Source organism: Anomaloglossus baeobatrachus, chromosome 10 (genome assembly GCF_048569485.1).
Source record: "Anomaloglossus baeobatrachus isolate aAnoBae1 chromosome 10, aAnoBae1.hap1, whole genome shotgun sequence".
NCBI lineage: Eukaryota > Metazoa > Chordata > Amphibia > Anura > Aromobatidae > Anomaloglossus > Anomaloglossus baeobatrachus.
The window spans coordinates 104,593,766-104,610,276 of NC_134362.1; positions in this window are offsets into that span (position 1 = coordinate 104,593,766).

Below are 16,511 nucleotides of genomic sequence, written 5' to 3' on the forward strand. Positions count from 1 at the left end.
GAGTTTTCAATTTATTCTTAGAGCCCTGATAGGTACTTTGTACCAGCAAATCCTTAAGATTTTTAGATCTCCTTGCTGTGACCAAGGGATGGTCGGGCAAACACTGTTTCAAAATAGGATCCATCAACAGCACCTGCCAGTGTTTTTCAAGGATTGCCCGAAGTTCTCTCCAACGATTGTTATACGTGGTGATTAGCCTGACTGGCTGTTCCACCTTAGTCACATCTTGGCTAGAGTACAGTAGTTGCTCCCTCGGAGTATTCAATGCTCTCCTATACCCTTTCCGGATACATCTCCTACTGTATCCTCTGTTCAAAAACCGATTGGTCAATTCTTCGGCTTGATTATGAAATTTATCAACTGAGGAACAGATTCGCTTGGCTCTCAAAAATTGGGAGGTAGGGATGCTTCTAATGGTGGCTGGATGGTGGCATGACTGAGCATGAAGTAGGGTGTTTGTTGACGTTGGTTTCCTAAATACATCGGTGCTTATATCACCATTGGGAGAGGCATGGATTTTAATGTCTAGGAATTCCACCGAACGACCGTATTTATACGTTAAAAGGATGTTCTTATTATTAGAATTCAGTCGATTCATGAACAATTCCAATTGTTCGACTGTGCCCTCCCAAATAAACCAAACGTTATCTATGTACCTGATCCAATTCTGGACCAGGCCCACAGACTCATCCGGCTCCGTCTGGAAAATTTGTAGTTCCCATGCCCCCAGAAACAGGTTAGCATATCAGGAGGCGCATGCCGCCCCCATTGCTGTACCTTGTATCTGGAGGAAAACCTCATCTTTAAACATGAAGCAATTATGCCGCAAGATAAAATTGAGTAGTATTAGGATCAGGTCAACCAGTCCCTGGTCCAAATTTCTAGATTGTAGAAAAAACTCAGCAGCTGCCATCCCATCATGATGTCTAATAGAGGAGTATAGGGCCTCTACGTCTGCTGTTACTATCAAGGCCCTATCTCCAATATTAAGATTGTCTAGCCTTTTTAAAGCTGCAGTAGTGTCTTTTATGTGTGAAGGCAAAGTGAAGACAAGTGGCTGTAGGTAATATTCAATGAAGTCACACACCCTCTCACACAACCCCCCATTTCCGGAGACAATAGGCCATCCGGGGGGGTTGTGTGGATTCTTGTGTAACTTCGGGATTATATAAAACGTTGGACATCCGAGGGTTAGCAATTGAAAGTGAATCCAAATTTTTTTTAGGAATAACCCCCACCTGAAACACCCTATCCAGAATCTCAAGAAGCTCTGCCCGATATTCCAGTAAAGGGTTGTATGTTAGTTTTTTATAGTTAGCGGTGTTCCTAAGTATTTTGTAGACCTGTGTTTCATATTGAATGTTAGGCCAAATAACCAGATTCCCGCCTTTGTCGGCGGGTTTTATTGTGACATCAGGTAACACTTGCAATTCTTTTAATGCTTTTCTTTCAGCATAATTGAGGTTAGAGACCTGATGCGTGTTGTAAATCAGATCTTCAACCTCCTTGCTAACCAAATTAACAAAAATATCAACCGCCGGGCATGAGCTAAACGGTGGAAATTTTTTTGATTTTGTATATAGGTGTTTCGGAAAAATCCCAATCCCTTGAATTAATTCCTCTGGAACATCAACAGTGGTGTCAACCCCAAGAGGCTCACTTACATACTCATCAGCATCTCCAATATTGCCCTCCATGGCCAAGGAGTTCAAGGCTGATATGGCTTCTTGCTCCTTTTTGGAGCTATATACCTCTCCTAGATTGGATTGACAAAAAAAGCGTTTAAGCAGAATTTTTCGTGCAAAGAGATGCAAGTCTTTAACAGTGGTGAACTTATCAAGGTTACTGGAGGGGGAGAAGGATAAACCCCTCTCCACAACTCTTATTTGATTGTCCGTTAAAATATGTGAGGATAAATTTATTACCTTCAGTTGGTCATCACGGACAAAGCCCTCATGATGGTACATTTTGGGCTGGATCTTCGTTCTATCCCACTGTCTCGTTCTCATATGTCGTTTGTCCCATGTTTCTGCTTCGCTCTGAGAATTTTCTCCTTCGCTAGTGGAGGCAGCTAATGACATGGAGGGACTCCTAAATTGTGTTCTCTCCTTCTGTTTAGGGATCTGCCATCTAAAGATCTTTTGTGCTTCAAAATCAGCCACATCCCGGTGGAATTTTTTCCCTTTTAGTTGGCTGATCTCCACCTCCCATTTTTCAATGTCTTTATCTAGCTCAGAGAAAAAGTTATTAACCGACATTTTCTCAATGTCATTGGTTATGCTTTTCTGTAGTTCTTCCAATTCCAGATCAAGAGCGGCTAGGGACATTGTATTCTTCTCCACAATAATGCGCATTAATTCATTTGAGCAAATTAGAGATGCTTCAATCCACCGTTTAGTCAAATGTTCATCATCCAAAGGGAACGTAGGGTAAATCTGTATTCTCAGACCCCTAGGTACTATTTTAGCCAGTAAATAACTCTCCATGGAAGCCTTAGTCCACCACATTTTCATGTTTTTATGTGTCAAATTTTTATATTTGGTAAATTTATCCTTGTTTGTTGAACGAGGATTATTGAGGTCTACTGAGGACCCCTGCCGGAAAATATTCGTAGCCTTGTTGCGCCAGGAAACCTCCTTGGCTTTGAAGTCCATAATTGGTTTATAATGACCTGATTCTGTAATGAAGCAGATACATAACATTTAAATCAATTCCAAACAACATATGCTGGAAACCACTATACCAATATTAAACCAGAGAAGAAAAGTGGTATAACTCCATTATAATAAAAACAGTAAATTTTTATTTCAAATTTTTTTTTTGAAAAACAGAAACACAAACATACATAAATTCACTGCAAAATTCTCAGTAGTGGGTGAGCTGGTACCATGCCACAATGTATATATGGTTAAGTTCGTACAATAACAGGTCAGTAATAATCGGCAGTAATATTTTATGCAAACAGACTATATTAATAGAATGCAGAACGCATATCAATCGGGGCTTCAATAGTCTATCTGCCACCTCCTAGACAATATAACCACAGTATAGCATGAAAGGCCTGAGTACTAAACCTATTTAAATGGCCATAATGTTCTATGCATTTAGACTATATTGATAAAGTAAACAACACATGTTAGTCGGGGCTTAGTCGTTCTATCCGCCTCCTCCTAAAACAGTATAGTCACAATTTAGCATAAACCGCCTAAGTACTGAACTTATACAGACCAGTAATGTAGGTATGATTCAATTGATAGTTGCGTCATTTTTGGACTTATGGCTCCGGGTGAGCAGGGCGGCTTACTTGATTGATTCGATCTGTCATGGGTCCGGCAGTCACCATGGTTATATAACAAAGTGCACGCCTTACCAATTACATCACGGCTGCAGGTTGGTGCTTGACGCTGAGTTATGTGTTTTTCATGTTGGATGGGCGTGTAGCTTGTAAACCATGACAATCGATTCAATCACGGGAACTAAGGACGCCACGATACATTCACGTTCTCAAACACGTGACATATCTTGATTAGCACTGCTGACATGCTGCATCCGATGACGTGATCGGCCATGGGGGGAGCCTTAAATGGATTAAGGTTACGCTACGCTCCACTAGTAGGGCAGGCAATTGAAAACATTTACGTGGCAGCAAGTGATTGGTCTCTAATACGGTGAGCCTCATTTTGATCAGCACTACGGGCATGCTGTATCAGATGACGTCTTCGGCCATGGGGGGAGCCTATAACGGACTATGGTTACGCTACGCCCCATTAGTGGGGCGGGCAATTGAAAACATTTATGTGGCAGCAAGTGATTTGTCTCTAATACGGTGAACTGCAATATGCGCTCCGTGGTTGGTCACGCATTCCCCAATACGTGATCTATGCAATAGGGCGAAACACATGTTTTTTGAATTAGGGTGATTATCCAGCACATATATACCCTTGTCCCACACTAGTCCGTTATACGTCCCCTGAAGAAGAGGGTGGAAACTTGCGTTGGGACAGGCGGGTGTAGCGGTACCTACATTACTGGTCTGTATAAGTTCAGTACTTAGGCGGTTTATGCTAAATTGTGACTATACTGTTTTAGGAGGAGGCGGATAGAACGACTAAGCCCCGACTGACATGTGTTGTTTACTTTATCAATATAGTCTAAATGCATAGAACATTATGGCCATTTAAATAGGTTTAGTACTCAGGCCTTTCATGCTATACTGTGGTTATATTGTCTAGGAGGTGGCGGATAGACTATTGAAGCCCCGATTGATATGCGTTCTGCATTCTATTAATTTAGTCTGTTTGCATAAAATATTGCTGACGATTATTACTGACCTGTTATTGTACGAACTTAACCATATATACATTGCGGCATGGTACCAGCTCACCCACTACTGAGAATTTTGCTGTGAATTTATGTATTTTTGTGTTAATGTTTTTTAAAAAAAAATTTTGAAATAAAAATTTGCTGTTTTTATTATAATGGAGTTATACCACTTTTTTTCTCTGGTTTTATATATATATATATATATATATATATATATATATATATATACATACAGTGCCTTGTAAAAGTATTCGGCTCCCTTGAATTTTTCAACCTTTTCCTACATTTCAGGCTTCAAACATAAAGATGAAAATTTTAATCTTATGGTGAAGAATCAACAACAAGTGGGACACAATTGTGAAGTTGAACGAAATTTATTGGTTATTTTAAACTTTTTTGAAAAATAAATAACTGAAAAGTGGGGCGTGCAATATTATTAATCCCCTTTACTTTCAGTGCAGCAAACTCAGTTCATTGAGGATCTCTGAATGATCCAATGTTGTCCTAAATGACTGATGATGATAGATATAAGCCACCTGTGTGTAATCAAGTCTCCGTATAAATGCACCTGCTCTGTGATAGTCTCAGTATTCTGTTAAAAGCGCAGATAGCATCATGAAGACCAAGGAACACAACAGGCAGGTCTGTGATACTGTTGTGAAGGAGTTTAAAGCTGGATTTGGTTACAAAAAGATTTCCAAAACTTTAAACATCCTAAGGAGCACTATGCAAGCGATCATATTGAAATGGAAGAAGTATCATACCACTGCAAATCTACCAAAACCAGGCCGTCCATCCACACTTTCATTTCAAACAAGGAGAAGACTAATCAGAGATGCAGCCAAGAGGCCCATGATCACTCTGGCTGAACTGCAGAGATCTACAGCTGAGGTGGGAGAGTCTGTCCATAGGACAACAATCAGTCATACACTGCACAAATCTGGCCTTTATGGAAGAGTGGCCAGGAGAAAGCCATTTCTCAAAGATATCCATAAAATGTGTCATTTAAAGTTTGCCACAAGCCACCTGGGAGACACTCCATACATGTGGAAGAAGGTACTCTGGTCAGATGAAATAAAAATTGAACTTTTTGGGCACAATGCCAAACGATATGTGCGGATTAAAAGCAGCACAGCTCATTCACCTGAACACACCATCCCCACTGTCAAACATGGTGGTGGCAGCATCATGGTTTGGGCTTGCTTTTCTTCAGCAGGGACAGGGAAGATGGTTAAAATTGATGGGAAGATGGATAGAGCCAAATACAGGACCATTGTTGAAGAAAACTTGTTGGAGTCTGCAAAAGACCTGAGAGTGGAACGGAGATTTGTCTTCCAACAAGGCAATGATCCCAAACATAAAGCAAAATCTACAATGGAATGGTTCACAAATAAACGTATCCAGGTGTTAGAATGGCCAAGTTAAAGTCCAGACCTGAATCCAATCGAGAATCTGTGGAAAGAGCTGAAAACTGCTGTTCACAAACGCTCTCCATCAAACCTCGCTCAGCTCCAGCTGTTTGCAAAGGAAGAATGGGCAAGAATTTTAGTCTCTTGATCTGCAAAACTGATAGAGACATACCCCAAGCGACTTGCAGCTGTAATCGCTGCAAAAAGTTGGCGCTACAAAGTATTAACTTAAAGGGATGAATAATATTGCACGTCCCACTTTTGTTATATTTTTTTTTTATTTAAAATAAGCAATACATTTTGTTCAATTTCACAATTGTGTCCCACTTGTTGTTGATAATACTTTCGCAAGGCACTGTGTGTGTGTGTGTGCGTGTGTGTGTGTGTGTGTGTGTGTGTGTATATATATATATATATATATATAAATATGTAGTATTGCTATTATTCTCCCATTTTGCACATATTCTTAATAGTTTTTGCATTATTCATATAATATAATGTTTGTATTATTATACTTCTCATGTACTTATTAATCTCTTTTTATTTTTGGCTATTTCTTTTGCCATTGTCGAGATTGTTATCCATTATATTATTTTTTATAATTATGCAATTGCATCCATCCTACACATTAGAACTACATATTTATATCTATATATAACTACATATTTCTAGGATTTAGTTCCACTAACAATGGCGCAAACCAGATGCCTTCATTAGAGATGAGCGAACCGGTCGCGGTTCGGCTCGAGGTTGGTTCGCCGAACGGACCTCCCGTTCGAGTTCGGTTCGTCGAACGTTCGACGAACCGAACTCGAACTGCATAGGAAACAATGGCAGGCAATCACAAACACAGAAAAACACCTAGAAAACACCCTCAAAGGTGTCCTAAAGGTGACAAACAACTCAAACACATTGGAAAGTGACAAGGACATATACTCATGCGAAAACAAAACAGCTGGACAAGGAAAAAGAGGAGGACACACAGATATAGGCATGGCACGCCCTTCTAAAATCATGTAAAACACCGCAAGGTGACTCCAAGCGGAGTCTCCATTTTTTCCAAAAATTGGGCCACACACACACCCACCCCTTCAGTGGCAGCAGTTGTGCCCCAGTTGTACACTTCACAGCTACATTTGCATCAAGCACATTCAAAAATACGCCATTCTTATCCATCCCCAGGATGACACCGGGGTAGGTAGCAAAGTCTTTGCTGACCCATGACTTGTTCATCTTGGCTTCTTTTAAAAACAATGTAAGCAAGGGTTACTCCAAGCGGAGTCTCCCTTTTTTCCAAAAATTGGGCCACACAGACACCCACCCCATCAGTGGCAGCACTTGGGCCCTAGTTGCAAACAGGATGTTTTGATTTGCATCAAGCACATTCAAAAATACGCCATTCTTATCCGTCCCCAGGATGACACCGGGGTAGGTAGCAAAGTCTTTCCTGATCCCAGCTCTGTTCATCTTGGCTTCTTTTAAAAACACATCAAGCAAGGGTTACTCCAAGCGGAGTCTCCCTTTTTTTCCAAAAATTGGGCCACACAGACACCCACCCCATCAGTGGCAGCACTTGGGCCCTAGTTGCAAACAGGATGTTTTGATTTGCATCAAGCACATTCAAAAATACGCCATTCTTATCCGTCCCCAGGATGACACCGGGGTAGGTAGCAAAGTCTTTGCTGATCCCAGCTCTGTTCATCTTGGCTTCTTTTAAAAACACATCAAGCAAGGGTTACTCCAAGCGGAGTCTCCCTTTTTTTCCAAAAATTGGGCCACACAGACACCCACCCCATCAGTGGCAGCACTTGGGCCCTAGTTGCAAACAGGATGTTTTGATTGGCATCAAGCACATTCAAAAATACGCCATTCTTATCCGTCCCCAGGATGGCACCGGGGTAGGTAGCAAAGTCTTTCCTGATCCCAGCTCTGTTCATCTTGGCTTCTTTTAAAAACACATCAAGCAAGGGTTACTCCAAGCGGAGTCTCCCTTTTTTTCCAAAAATTGGGCCACACAGACACCCACCCCATCAGTGGCAGCACTTGGGCCCTAGTTGCAAACAGGATGTTTTGATTTGCATCAAGCACATTCAAAAATACGCCATTCTTATCCGTCCCCAGGATGACACCGGGGTAGGTAGCAAAGTCTTTGCTGATCCCAGCTCTGTTCATCTTGGCTTCTTTTAAAAACACATCAAGCAAGGGTTACTCCAAGCGGAGTCTCCCTTTTTTTCCAAAAATTGGGCCACACAGACACCCACCCCATCAGTGGCAGCACTTGGGCCCTAGTTGCAAACAGGATGTTTTGATTTGCATCAAGCACATTCAAAAATACGCCATTCTTATCCGTCCCCAGGATGACACCGGGGTAGGTAGCAAAGTCTTTCCTGATCCCAGCTCTGTTCATCTTGGCTTCTTTTAAAAACACATCAAGCAAGGGTTACTCCAAGCGGAGTCTCCCTTTTTTTCCAAAAATTGGGCCACACAGACACCCACCCCATCAGTGGCAGCACTTGGGCCCTAGTTGCAAACAGGATGTTTTGATTTGCATCAAGCACATTCAAAAATACGCCATTCTTATCCGTCCCCAGGATGACACCGGGGTAGGTAGCAAAGTCTTTGCTGATCCCAGCTCTGTTCATCTTGGCTTCTTTTAAAAACACATCAAGCAAGGGTTACTCCAAGCGGAGTCTCCCTTTTTTTCCAAAAATTGGGCCACACAGACACCCACCCCATCAGTGGCAGCACTTGGGCCCTAGTTGCAAACAGGATGTTTTGATTTGCATCAAGCACATTCAAAAATACGCCATTCTTATCCGTCCCCAGGATGACACCGGGGTAGGTAGCAAAGTCTTTCCTGATCCCAGCTCTGTTCATCTTGGCTTCTTTTAAAAACACATCAAGCAAGGGTTACTCCAAGCGGAGTCTCCCTTTTTTTCCAAAAATTGGGCCACACAGACACCCACCCCATCAGTGGCAGCACTTGGGCCCTAGTTGCAAACAGGATGTTTTGATTTGCATCAAGCACATTCAAAAATACGCCATTCTTATCCGTCCCCAGGATGACACCGGGGTAGGTAGCAAAGTCTTTGCTGATCCCAGCTCTGTTCATCTTGGCTTCTTTTAAAAACACATCAAGCAAGGGTTACTCCAAGCGGAGTCTCCCTTTTTTTCCAAAAATTGGGCCACACAGACACCCACCCCATCAGTGGCAGCACTTGGGCCCTAGTTGCAAACAGGATGTTTTGATTTGCATCAAGCACATTCAAAAATACGCCATTCTTATCCGTCCCCAGGATGACACCGGGGTAGGTAGCAAAGTCTTTCCTGATCCCAGCTCTGTTCATCTTGGCTTCTTTTAAAAACACATCAAGCAAGGGTTACTCCAAGCGGAGTCTCCCTTTTTTTCCAAAAATTGGGCCATACAGACACCCACCCCATCAGTGGCAGCACTTGGGCCCTAGTTGCAAACAGGATGTTTTGATTTGCATCAATCACATTCAAAAATACCCCATAATTAACCGTCCCCAGGATGACACCGGGGTAGGTAGCAAAGTCTTTGCTGACCCATGACTTGTTCATCTTGGCTTCTTTTAAAAACAATGTAAGCAAGGGTTACTCCAAGCGGAGTCTCCCTTTTTTCCAAAAATTGGGCCACACAGACACCCACCCCATCAGTGGCAGCACTTGGGCCCTAGTTGCAAACAGGATGTTTTGATTGGCATCAAGCACATTCAAAAATACGCCATTCTTATCCGTCCCCAGGATGGCACCGGGGTAGGTAGCAAAGTCTTTCCTGATCCCAGCTCTGTTCATCTTGGCTTCTTTTAAAAACACATCAAGCAAGGGTTACTCCAAGCGGAGTCTCCCTTTTTTTCCAAAAATTGGGCCACACAGACACCCACCCCATCAGTGGCAGCACTTGGGCCCTAGTTGCAAACAGGATGTTTTGATTTGCATCAAGCACATTCAAAAATACGCCATTCTTATCCGTCCCCAGGATGACACCGGGGTAGGTAGCAAAGTCTTTGCTGATCCCAGCTCTGTTCATCTTGGCTTCTTTTAAAAACACATCAAGCAAGGGTTACTCCAAGCGGAGTCTCCCTTTTTTTCCAAAAATTGGGCCACACAGACACCCACCCCATCAGTGGCAGCACTTGGGCCCTAGTTGCAAACAGGATGTTTTGATTTGCATCAAGCACATTCAAAAATACGCCATTCTTATCCGTCCCCAGGATGACACCGGGGTAGGTAGCAAAGTCTTTCCTGATCCCAGCTCTGTTCATCTTGGCTTCTTTTAAAAACACATCAAGCAAGGGTTACTCCAAGCGGAGTCTCCCTTTTTTTCCAAAAATTGGGCCACACAGACACCCACCCCATCAGTGGCAGCACTTGGGCCCTAGTTGCAAACAGGATGTTTTGATTTGCATCAAGCACATTCAAAAATACGCCATTCTTATCCGTCCCCAGGATGACACCGGGGTAGGTAGCAAAGTCTTTGCTGATCCCAGCTCTGTTCATCTTGGCTTCTTTTAAAAACACATCAAGCAAGGGTTACTCCAAGCGGAGTCTCCCTTTTTTTCCAAAAATTGGGCCACACAGACACCCACCCCATCAGTGGCAGCACTTGGGCCCTAGTTGCAAACAGGATGTTTTGATTTGCATCAAGCACATTCAAAAATACGCCATTCTTATCCGTCCCCAGGATGACACCGGGGTAGGTAGCAAAGTCTTTCCTGATCCCAGCTCTGTTCATCTTGGCTTCTTTTAAAAACACATCAAGCAAGGGTTACTCCAAGCGGAGTCTCCCTTTTTTTCCAAAAATTGGGCCACACAGACACCCACCCCATCAGTGGCAGCACTTGGGCCCTAGTTGCAAACAGGATGTTTTGATTTGCATCAAGCACATTCAAAAATACGCCATTCTTATCCGTCCCCAGGATGACACCGGGGTAGGTAGCAAAGTCTTTGCTGATCCCAGCTCTGTTCATCTTGGCTTCTTTTAAAAACACATCAAGCAAGGGTTACTCCAAGCGGAGTCTCCCTTTTTTTCCAAAAATTGGGCCACACAGACACCCACCCCATCAGTGGCAGCACTTGGGCCCTAGTTGCAAACAGGATGTTTTGATTTGCATCAAGCACATTCAAAAATACGCCATTCTTATCCGTCCCCAGGATGACACCGGGGTAGGTAGCAAAGTCTTTCCTGATCCCAGCTCTGTTCATCTTGGCTTCTTTTAAAAACACATCAAGCAAGGGTTACTCCAAGCGGAGTCTCCCTTTTTTTCCAAAAATTGGGCCATACAGACACCCACCCCATCAGTGGCAGCACTTGGGCCCTAGTTGCAAACAGGATGTTTTGATTTGCATCAATCACATTCAAAAATACCCCATAATTAACCGTCCCCAGGATGACACCGGGGTAGGTAGCAAAGTCTTTGCTGACCCATGACTTGTTCATCTTGGCTTCTTTTAAAAACAATGTAAGCAAGGGTTACTCCAAGCGGAGTCTCCCTTTTTTCCAAAAATTGGGCCACACAGACACCCACCCCATCAGTGGCAGCACTTGGGCCCTAGTTGCAAACAGGATGTTTTGATTTGCATCAAGCACATTCCAAATCCACAAGCATTTACTCTCCCCAGGATGACACAGGGGTAGTAAATTCCTTCTGGATCCATGACTTGTTCATTTTGATGAACGTCAGTCTGTCCACATTGTCACTGGACAGACGCGTGCGCTTATCTGTCAGCACACACCCAGCAGCACTGAAGACACGTTCAGAGACAACGCTGGCAGCTGGACACGACAAAATCTCCAAGGCGTAACTGGAGAGCTCTGGCCATTTTTCTATGTTTGAAGCCCAAAAGGAGCAAGGCTCCAGTTGCACAGTCATGGCATCGATGTTCATTTGGAGATACTCCTGTATCATCCTCTCCAGCCGCTGAGTATGTGTCAGACTTGTTGTCTCTGGTGGCCTTGCAAAAGAGGGTCTAAAAAAATTATGAAAAGATTCCATAAAATTGCTGTTACCGGCACCAGATACGGTCCTACTGGTACGGGTAGACTGGTGAAGATGACGAGACCGTCCCATGTTTGTCAAGTTACAACTGGGAGATTCCCTCCCTGCACCTGCACGGTTGTTTGGTGGAAAAGCCGAGCTAAGATCGAGTAACAGCTTCTGCTGATACTCCTGCATACGTGCGTCCCTTTCTATGGCTGGAACTATGTCACAAAATTTGGACTTGTACCGGGGATCTAATAGTGTGGCAATCCAGTAGTCATCATCACTTCTAATTTTGACAATACGACTGTCATGTTGGAGGTAGTGCAACAAAAAGGCACTCATGTGTCTTGCGCAGCCATGCGGACCAAGTCCACGCTGTGTTTGTGGCATAGAGGTGCTACCCGTTCTTTCTTCCTCTGACATCTCCCCCCAACCTCTTTCAACTGAAATTTGACCAAGGTCTCCCTCATCCGCTGAGTCTTCCATGTCCATGGACAGTTCGTCCTCCATTTCTTCATGTTCTCCAGCACCTTGCTCAACATTTCGCCTGCTACTATGCGCCCTTGTCGATCCCTGTTCCCCATGGTCCCATGCCTGCTGCGTTGGTGATGATGAACGTCTGGACCTTGGTGATGTTGTTGTCCCTTGCACATATGAATCCTCCTGTAGTTCCTCCCCTTCATGTTGTCCCACCCCCTGACTCCGAATAGTGTTTAGCGTGTGCTCCAGCATGTAAATGACTGGAATCGTCATGCTGATAATGGCATTGTCAGAGCTAAACATATTCGTCGCCATGTCGAAACTGTGCAGAAGGGTGCATAGGTCCTTGATCTGAGACCACTCCATCAGGGTGATCTGCCCCACCTCTGCATCTCGTTGGCCCAGGCTATACGTCATGACGTATTGCACCAGGGCTCTGCGGTGCTGCCACAGTCGCTGTAACATGTGGAGAGTTGAATTCCAGCGTGTCGCCACATCGCATTTCAGGCGATGAACCGGCAGGCTGAAAGACTTCTGTAGCGATGCAAGTCGCTCAGCTGCGGCGCTTGAACGCCGGAAGTGAGCAGACAGTTTTCGTGCCCTGTTCAGAAGGCCATCTAGGCCGGGATAGTGTGTTAAAAATTGCTGCACGACAAGGTTCAACACGTGAGCCATACAAGGTACATGTGTCACCTTGCCCAGGCGAAGGGCCGCACCCAGGTTTGCAGCATTGTCGCACACGGCCTTACCAGGCTGCAGGTTGAGTGGAGACAACCATTTATTAAACTCGGACCGCAGAGCTGACCACAACTCCTCAGCTGTGTGACTCTTATTACCAAGACATGTCAAGCTAAAGACCGCCTGATGCCGTTGCGCTCGGCTTCCAGCATAGTAATGAGGCGTGCGTGATTCCTTCTGCGCAGTGAGAACGCTGGTGGCCTGACCAGGCAGGCTTGGGGCGGAGGTGGAGGACCCAGATGAGGTGGAGGATGCAGAAGCTGTGGCGGAACTTGGACAGACAGAGGATTGACACACAAGTCGTGGGGACGGCAAGACTTGTGCAGCAGACCCTTCACCATCTATCACCATAGTTACCCAGTGCCCAGTCAGCGACATGTAACGTCCCTGTCCATGCTTACTGGTCCAAGTATCGGTGGTGAAATGCACCCGTTCACACACAGAGTTTCTCAAGGAAGCGGTGATGTTGTGTGCGACATGCTGGTGTAGCGCGGGCACACCTTTCTTAGAGAAGTAGTGGCGACTAGGCATCTGGTACTGGGGCACAGCGACAGACATAAGGTCTCTAAAATCCTGTGTGTCCACTAGGCGGAAAGGCAGCATTTCGGTAGCCAACAGCTTACAGAGGGATAGAGTCAACCTCTTAGCTTTGTCATGGGTCGGAGGAAGTGGCCTTTTATTTGACCACATCTGAGGGACAGAGATCTGGCTGCTGTGTGTAGACGGTGTTGAGTAGGGTGTCCCTGGAAAAATGCAGGTTTGTGAGGAAAGTGCAGGCGGAGACATGATGTTGCCTTCATCCAACGTTGGTGCTATCGATGTCTGAGAGAGCTGTACACACTCACTTGTTTCCCCTTCCAAACCAACTGACGACCTTACAAGCAAACTGCCTGTTGCGGTTACAGTGGTGGAAGTTTTGCGTGGAAAAACAGGTGTGACAGCTGTCCCCACAGTCCTAGAAGATGAAGAGCGCGCGGATGCACTGGAAGGGGCGGGCGGTGGATGGTTCGCTCCGCTAGCCGGCATTGCAGCACGGTGAGCTTCCCACCGGGACTTATGATATTTATTCATGTGACGATTCATGGAAGAAGTTGTCAAACTGCTGAGGTTTTGACCTCTACTAACAGAATCATGACAAATGTTACATATCACATGAGTTGGGCAATCTTTTTCGATGTGAAAAAAGGCCCAGGCTAGGCAAGGCTTAGAGGCCATGCGACCTGTTGATCCACCCCGAATAATGCTCATAGGCAGAGTGGTGGCTGAGGATGCAGTTGTAGACGTGCTACCAGTGCTCCGACTCTGTCCAGGAAGGCGCAAGGTAACTTCGTTGTCGGTTGCATCCTCCTCCACCGCCTCTGTTGACCTCCTCGAGTGCCTGACTGGGGGTTGACAGTAGGTGGGATCTAGAACGTCATCATCAATTGTTGTGTTCGCACTCCCCTCCCCCTCAGACCGAGCCTCTTCTTGCCCTGACCGAATATTTAAGTTGTCATCCCAATCGGGTATCTGCGTCTCATCTTCATCAGTATGTTCCTCATTGTCTATAACCACAGGTGTTACAGTTTGTGACAAAGGGTCAACATTATGCTCAGAAACTTGGTCCTCACGGCCTGAATCTGAGTCACAAAGGTTCTGGGCATCACTGCAGACCATTTCCTGTTCTGTACTCACTGTAGCTTGGGAGCAGACCTCTGATTCCCAGGCTATAGTGTGACTGAACAGCTCTGCAGACTCAGCCATCTCAGTTCCACCATACTGTGCAGGGCTGATGGAGACTTCAGAGCTGGGAGAAATCAAGTGTGATTGGGATGACAACTCAGAGGAATGGTGTTTTTTGGATGCGGTACTTGAAGTGGCTGAGAGGGCACTTGTTGGACCACTTGAGATCCATTCAAGCATTTTCCTTTTTTGCCCATCATCTACCTTTGTTCCTCTTGTTCGTGTCCGTAAAAAAGGGAGCACATCGGATTGTCCACAATAAGTAGTAGACATCTTACTTTTGCTAGTAGATGGTCTATCTTCAGCAGATGATAATGGAGCTTTGGCACCTTCCCCACTGACAAAACCTTTTTTGCCTTTTCCACCACGCCTCTTCCCCTTTCCACCAGCATCTGTCATTTTGCCACTCATGTTGATTGCGACAAGATTGTGGACTGAAAATGTGGTAGTAAAAATTGAGAGGTGGTGAAGATTGCAGTGGTGGTCTAGCTTTATTAACAGCAGAATAATAAAGAATAAATATCCCTGATAATGTAACTTAGTTATAATTCGTTGGAGTGTGCAACGCAGGCAGACGTGCTGCAAATGTCTTGGCACTAGTGGGACTATTGCAAAGTCCAATAGCCACGTATAGGATGCCACTAGGTACACTGAGTGTGTGCTAGTATAATGGCTTAGTTATAATTAGTTGGAGTGTGCAACGCAGGCAGACGTGCTGCAAATGTCTTGGCACTAGTGGGACTATAGCAAAGTCCAATAGCCACGTATAGGATGCCACTAGGTACACTGAGTGTGTGCTAGTATAATGGCTTAGTTATAATTAGTTGGAGTGTGCAACGCAGGCAGACGTGCTGCAAATGTCTTGGCACTAGTGGGACTATAGCAAAGTCCAATAGCCACGTATAGGATGCCACTAGGTACACTGAGTGTGTGCTAGTATAATGGCTTAGTTATAATTAGTTGGAGTGTGCAACGCAGGCAGACGTGCTGCAAATGTCTTGGCACTAGTGGGACTATAGCAAAGTCCAATAGCCACGTATAGGATGCCACTAGGTACACTAAGTGTGTGCTAGTATAATGGCTTAGTTATAATTAGTTGGAGTGTGCAACGCAGGCAGACGTGCTGCAAATGTCTTGGCACTAGTGGGACTATAGCAAAGTCCAATATCCACGTATAGGATGCCACTAGGTTCACTGAGTGTGTGCTAGTATAATGGCTTAGTTATAATTAGTTGGAGTGTGCAACGCAGGCAGATGCGCTCTGCAAATGTCTTGGCACTAGTAGGACTATAGCAAAGTCCAATAGCCACGTATAGGATGCCACTAGGTACACTGAGTGTGTGCTAGTATAATGGCTTAGTTATAATTAGTTGGAGTGTGCAACGCAGGCAGACGTGCTGCAAATGTCTTGGCACTAGTGGGACTATAGCAAAGTCCAATAGCCACGTATAGGATGCCACTAGGTACACTGAGTGTGTGCTAGTATAATGGCTTAGTTATAATTAGTTGGAGTGTGCAACGCAGGCAGACGTGCTGCAAATGTCTTGGCACTAGTGGGACTATAGCAAAGTCCAATAGCCACGTATAGGATGCCACTAGGTACACTGAGTGTGTGCTAGTATAATGGCTTAGTTATAATTAGTTGGAGTGTGCAACGCAGGCAGACGTGCTGCAAATGTCTTGGCACTAGTGGGACTATAGCAAAGTCCAATAGCCACGTATAGGATGCCACTAGGTACACTGAGTGTGTGCTAGTATAATGGCTTAGTTATAATTAGTTGGAGTGTGCAACGCAGGCAGACGTGCTGCAAATGTCTTGGCACTAGTGGGACTA